Here is a 6,561-nt window from a genome sequence, read left to right as displayed (position 1 = left end):
CCCAAGTCCACTGATAGGGGAGGACTTCTTTTCCTTCCTTCTGATCCTAGTCAATTAGGTCTCCTCAGGAGTGGCTGCATTGTCTTCTTCTGTGGCCTGGTAATGTTGCTCCCCCCTCAGGGCCAATCAGTTCATGTCAGAGACAGTCCCTGTTCCTATTACTATGGAACCCACTTGGATACTGAACTGACATGGGCTACATCTGTGCAGGGGTCTTAGGTTATCTCCAGGCATGGTCTTATTTTTATAAATTACAGTTTATTTACTTTGTATCCCTGCTGTAGCCCCCTCCCTCATTTCTTCCCAATCCCACCCTCCTTCCCTCATCTACTCCCATGCCCCTCCTCAAGTCCACTGATAGGGGAGGTCCTCCTCCTGACCCTAGCCAATCAAGTCTCATCAGGACTGGCTGCATTGTTTTCCTCTGCTCCCGGATCAGGGAGAGGTGATCAAAGAGCCAGCCACTGAGTTCATGTCAGAGACAGTTCCTGTTCCCCTTATTAGGGTACCCACTTGGAAACTGAGCTGCCATGGGCTACATCTGTGCAGGGGTTCTAGGTCATCTCTATGCATGGACCTTGGTTGGAGTATCAGTCTCAGAAAAGACCCCTGTGCCCAGAATATTTGGCTCTGTTGGTCTCCTTGTGGAGTTCCTGTCCCCTCTAGGTCTTTCTATCTCCCCCTTCTTTCATAAGATTCTCGGCACTCTGCTCAAAGATTGGCTATGAGTCTCAGCATCTGCTTTGATACCCTGCTGGGTAGAGTCTTTCAATGGCCCTCTGTGGTAGGCTCCTGTCCTGTTGCCTGTTTTCTCCCTCTTCCAATGTCCATCCCCTTTGCCTTTCTGCATGATGGTTGATCATCTTACCCATTGCTGGTGGGAGTATAAACTGTACAACCACTTTGGAAATCAATCTGGTGCTTTCTCAGAAAATTAGGAATAGTGCTACCTCAAGATCCAACTATAGCACTCCTAGGCACATATCCAAAACAACAAGTACATTTGCTCAACCATGTTTGCAGCAGCTTTATTTGTTATAGTCAGAATCTGGAAACAACCCAGATGTCTCAGCTGAGGAATGGATACAGAAATTGTGGTACATTTACACAATGGAATACTACCCAGTAATTAAAAACAAGGAAATCATGAAATTTTCAGGCAAATGGTGAAAACTAGAAAAGATCATTCTGAGTGAGTTATCCCAGAAGCAGAAAGACACACATGGTATATACTCACTCATAAGTGGATATTAGACATATAATATAGGATAAACATAGTAAAATCTGTGCACCTAAAGAAGCTAAGCAAGGAGGGAGACATCAATTCTTAATATGAAGAAGATGCATTTGAAGTGACCTGGCTTCCGATAACATGCCTGCGGTGGCTCAGCAAGCGGGAGGAGGCATCTGCACCCCAGTCACTCTGGCTTCAAAGCCCAGTTCCACACTACATTCTGTTCATGTGCCATCAGTGTGAAACGGTGGTCTGAAGGAAACTACTTGGTATTAATTAAAGCGGGAGTTAAAATGCTACCTGAAATACTTGAACTACTAGTGAGGCAAAGGTGTGTGTTAATAAGATGAGCCATCCAAAAGGCTTTCTGCCATCAGTTCTAAAAAGAAGAGGAAGGAATTTGACTGTCCCGCTTACTCAGTGCTCAGAGCTTCTCTAGACACATTTTCTTCTTCATCTCTTCTCCTTACACATCACACGGCATAGATCCATTTCATAAGGAGGATATGAGTGGTATTTATAGGGAACGCTGACCACTGCCAACAAGAGAACACATAAAATTGGAAACAACTTTCTTCCCAGTTGTTAATAACAACCTCTTAGAAGCTTAAAATTATAATCTGTATCCCATCTAGCTTCTCTCTCTCTCTCTCTTACATAATACATGAAGCCAAGAACTTGGCCTTGAACACACTTCAATTCCCCAGCCCAGCCCACCACCCCAACATGCTTTGCAGCTAATTATCTCAGTCTCTAAATATTAGTACTTTGTCTTGTCTTTTCTGGTTTCCTGGACATGATTTCATTCTCCCTGGGTATTCCATTGTTTATGTCAGTGAGCAAAACCTTTGTCTCCCAAACATGCTCTCTTACTCTTTTCTTTTTTCTAATGCTATCTTCCCTCAATCCCCCCCCCCTTTTAAATGTACTTAGATTTTCTCTTCCATAGGAAAAGACTCAAAAGCTGATATAGTCCAAACTCATGGAATATACCAGGTCACTGAAAACTTAGATCTGCAACTCAGCCAAACACACAGCTAAAAAGAGACAGCATTAAGTCAAGAAAGCAATGTCTGCCCTGGGGGAAGAACTCAATGGGGCAGGAACACTTTCATAGTGGGCATGGGGTTCCGGGCTCTGTCCTCAGCACGGGTAAACATGAATTCTCTCCTTACCACCCTGTACTGTGCACTTCTGTGCCTTCCTTCAAAGGCAGTCTGAAAGGGCAAGGCTAAATATTTCAGGGAGAACTCTAAAGCCCAAGTATGGCTGGGTAGATGGGCAGCTGGGACTTCTCAGGCAGTACCCAGAATTATTAAACTGCACATTTTCTGCTATGAAGAATTTGGGAGAAACAGGCACGCACAGTTTTTATTGTTGCCTGAAGGTAGGTCCTTAAACAAACTCCAAACCGCTCAGAGAAAGGAACCGCAGAAATCAGACTTCTCATCAAGGTGGCTTGTGAGCCTTTGACAGCACTCATGTTCTGAGTCTTTTATTTTATTCTTATTATTTAGTGTGTGTGTGTGTGTGTGTGTGTGTGTGTGTATGCATGTGTACGTGTGTGTGTTCATGCATCCATGCACAAATACTCCCATGTCATGGAGCATGTGTGGAACTCAGGGGACAAGTTATGGGAGCTGGTTCTTTCCATCATGTTGGTTCCAAGGATCGGGTGATCAGGGCTGGAAGCACACGCCTTTAACCACTGAGCTATCTTGATGGCCCTTATTTATTTTATTTTTGAGATAGGATTGCACTCTACAATGTAGCCTAGACTGGTCTGATACTTCAGACTCCTGGATGCTGGAGTTCTAGGTGTAACCCACTGAGCCTGGTTTGAATAGTGTCCATGGTTGCCTTGTAAAGCCTGTTACACTTACGAGCACTGGAAAATGAAGGGTTGTGCGTTCAGGAAGAGCCGCAGCACCTGTGGCACAGGCAGCTGTTAGCCTCACAGGGCTTGAAGGTTGGGGAACGCCCAGCTCCATCTCTGGTCCTAAAGTTCCCGAATTTGGAGAGGAGTTTCATTGCGTTCTCCACCAGGCTCCACAACTCATACAGCCTTTACCCTCCCCTCTCATTAACTTCTATGGCTAGTGCCTTCTCTGGAGTCTACTGATAGGTAGGACTCTGTGCATTCCTGTTCTTATCTCTGCCAAGACTATGTATCAATTCACTGGACCCATTTTTCTCCTCCCCTAGCAAAAGCCTAGTTTTATTAGTGCCTGAGTTTTAACATGCACCTATAGGGAGGCTTGTGTTATTTCAAAGGCTTTCCTAACTTTAGGAGTAGGCTGGGCTGCTGCACCGAGGACAGGGGTCAGGACTGAGGCGTGGGCAGCGACCAGAAGTCAAGAGGTACACAGCTTTCCATTGGTGAAGGCCTTGGGCCTCATGTGGTCTCACTTGGTGGCTAAAGTGGAGGGGGAAGCTGAAGGCCTCTGGGGTCATGCCACCACCATACCTTCCCTGTATTCCATTCAGAATGCGTTAAGTGGCCTCTATCTGCTGGCCGCCCGTAAGGGTGGCCGCCCCTGACGGTAAATCCTCTCCTAGTGCCAAAGATACCAAGAAGATACTAGACAGCATGGGCAGTGTGGTGGACAATGACCGGCTCAACAAGGTCATCAGTGAGCTGAATGGACAAAACATTGAGGATGGCATTACTCCGGGTGTCGGCAAGCTCGCCAGTGTGCCTGCTGGGGCTGTTGGGGCTTTGGCTGTTTCTGTTGCGCCTGGCTCTGCAGCTCTAGCTGCTGGCTCTGCTATAGCAGAAGAGAAGGAAGCTGAGAAGAAAGAGGAATCCGAGGAGTCAGACGGTGACATATGATTTGGCTTGTTTGATTAAATTCCTGTACCCTTGCAAATAAAACCTTTCATGAGGAGTTTCTTTTTTGGTTTAGTCTATTTGGTGTTCTGTAGGCCTCTTGTATGTTAATGGAACCCTCTTTCTTTTAGTTGGGAAATTTTTCTTCTATGATATTCTTGAAAATATTTTCTGGACCCTGGAGCCTGGAATCTTCTTCTTTGTCTATTCCTATTATTCTTAGTTTCCGTCTTTTCATGGCATTCTTGATTTCTTGGATGTTTTGTGTTTGGAACTTTTCTGATTTTACTTTTTCTTTGAGAGATATACCAATTTCTGCAATTGTATCATCGGCGCCTGAGATTCTGCCTTCCATCTCTTATATTCTGCTGGTGATGCTTACCTTTGTGGTTCCTGATCTTTTCCCTAAGTTCTCCAGCTGCAGGGTTTTCTCTGTTTTCTGTATTGATTCTAACTCTGTTTTCATGCCTTGCACCATTTCCTTCATCTGTTTGAATGTGGATTCCTGTCTCTCCATGGTGGCCTCTAGTTTTTGTTTGTTCCCTCTCTCTATGTCACTACTTGTGCCTCTACCTGTGTCTCTATTTGGCTGTATTGGCCTGTGCTTCTTTGAGGGCTTTGCTCATTTCCTCTTTATGTGCCTCTAATGACTGGATAAGCATAGCTTTAAAGTAATTTTCCTGTGTTTCCAGTGAATTAAAATATCCATTGATTTTGGGGGTTGCTGGTGAAGCATGTGTCCTGATTTTGGTTGGATGTGTTCTTACGCCTCCTCTAGCTTACCTTCACTGTTTGTTCCTGGAGTCTGTACTTCAGACTGGGTCTGTCTGTCTCTGGTGTCTGGAGTATTGTTCAGGAAGATGAGAGAGGTCCACCGGTTTGAGAGTGGATGTTGGTGCTTCAGCTGTAGCCTAGGGAGGAAGGTCGCAGGCGCATGTGCACAAGCACGGGCACGTGTGTGGTAGTGTGCCCTGATGACAGGGTGCTAGAGCGTGTAGATGCCTGGAAGGGTGGAGCTTAAGTGCAGGAGGGGTGCAGGTGTTCAGGGGCCCAGTGCGCATGTGCAGGTTTCCTGACTACCTCAGTGGCCTACAGGCCTGTCGTACTGTCCCCCTGGTATTCTGCTCTGTCTGGGCTCCAGGAGTTGTTTGCCCTCTACTGGTAGACCCACAGAGCAGGGGCTTCAGTGTTGACAACGCTGTCCCAAGGGTCCCTGTGTTGGCCACAGTGGGGGTGTGGGTGGAAGGGTGTGGCTGCTAGTGTAGAGGGACCCTGGATCTGGGGCTCTGCAAGCACTCACTTAAAGGTGCACTCACTCATTGGCAGGCCTAATCGGAAAGCACAGGGGTTCCCCTTGTTCTCTACTCTCAGATCTGAGCCCACAGGGGCAAATGAGAGTGTAGGAGATCGATCAGCTCAGTGGTGTCCACTGTTTGGCCAAGGGCAGGGAGCTGTACTTGGGGCAGCTGCCTGTGTTCCTGCTTGGACTAGCTGCAGCCCTGGGAGGCCCGTCTGTGCTAACCACTGCCGCCCCAGCCGAGCAGGAAGGCCCATGCTTGAGGGAGAGGCCACTACTGGCGCCTCCGCTTGGGGCAAGGGGAAGTGCAGGGGGGTTGAATATTTACCAGTCTCAGTCTCCGGAGACTTCCACCGGTGACCTGGATCCAAACAGTCTCAGCTCTCAGGTTGTTCCCTCTTGCCCAGAAAGCCTCAATGTGGATGTTCTGGCTTCAGCTGGCCCTCCACTCACCAATTTCAGAGTTTCGGATTCTGTGCCCCTCAGATATGAGGTGCGCTGGTCGCCGCCATCTTGGACTGCCCCACAAATAAAGCCTTTCTGTGTATCCTGGGAGAAAAAAAAGGACTACAGATAGAGCCCATTGGGAAGAGTGCTTGCCTAGTAGCCCTGAGCCCCAGCACGGCATAGACCCTGTGAAGTAGCACAGGTCTCTACTCCTAGCATGTGGAAGCTGGAGGCAGGAGGCTCAGAAGTTCAGGGACAACTGTAGCCATATAGTGAGTTCAAGGACAGCCTAGGGTGTAAAAGCTCTAAATAAATAAACAAATCTCTGGTTTTAATTATTTTGTTTGAGTACTAATACATTTTGTGACGATGTTATTTATAGCAGCTTCACACAATTACTTGCAGACAGAGTTAAAGGCTGGTGCTTTTCACTGTAAATTAAAATAAAAATGTCTTGTAAGATTACTCCTGAGGAAGTTGTTCAGAATGTAGCTGGTGTAATGTCACAAGAGAGGCTGAGGCAGAAGGATCATGAGTTCAGTGGCCACCTGAGCTACATGGCAAGACCATTTCAGAAATAAAAACATCAATGACCTGGGTGCTGTGGCCCATCCCGGTCACGCCAGTTCTCAAGAGGCTGAGGCAGAAGAACCACTGCGTTTCAAGCCAACTTCTACTACACAGTGAATTCCAAGCTGCCCCGGACAACAGAGTGAGACTCTGATAACAAATATGAAAATAAAACATGTAAAT

At 46.9% G+C, this 6,561-nt stretch overlaps 1 pseudogene; it reads left to right on the top strand.

The window, feature by feature from the left end:
- Positions 1–2,814: 2,814 nt before the first annotated feature.
- Positions 2,815–4,085, top strand: LOC129690175 (60S acidic ribosomal protein P2-like; annotated as a pseudogene).
- The last annotated feature ends 2,476 nt before the right edge of the window (positions 4,086–6,561 follow it).

Source organism: Psammomys obesus, unplaced genomic scaffold (assembly GCF_907164565.1).
Source record: "Psammomys obesus unplaced genomic scaffold, mPsaObe1.curated_primary_1811, whole genome shotgun sequence".
NCBI classification, from domain to species: domain Eukaryota; kingdom Metazoa; phylum Chordata; class Mammalia; order Rodentia; family Muridae; genus Psammomys; species Psammomys obesus.
Note: the sequence above shows the minus strand (reverse complement) of the source record. Positions and strands in the feature narration are given on the sequence as shown.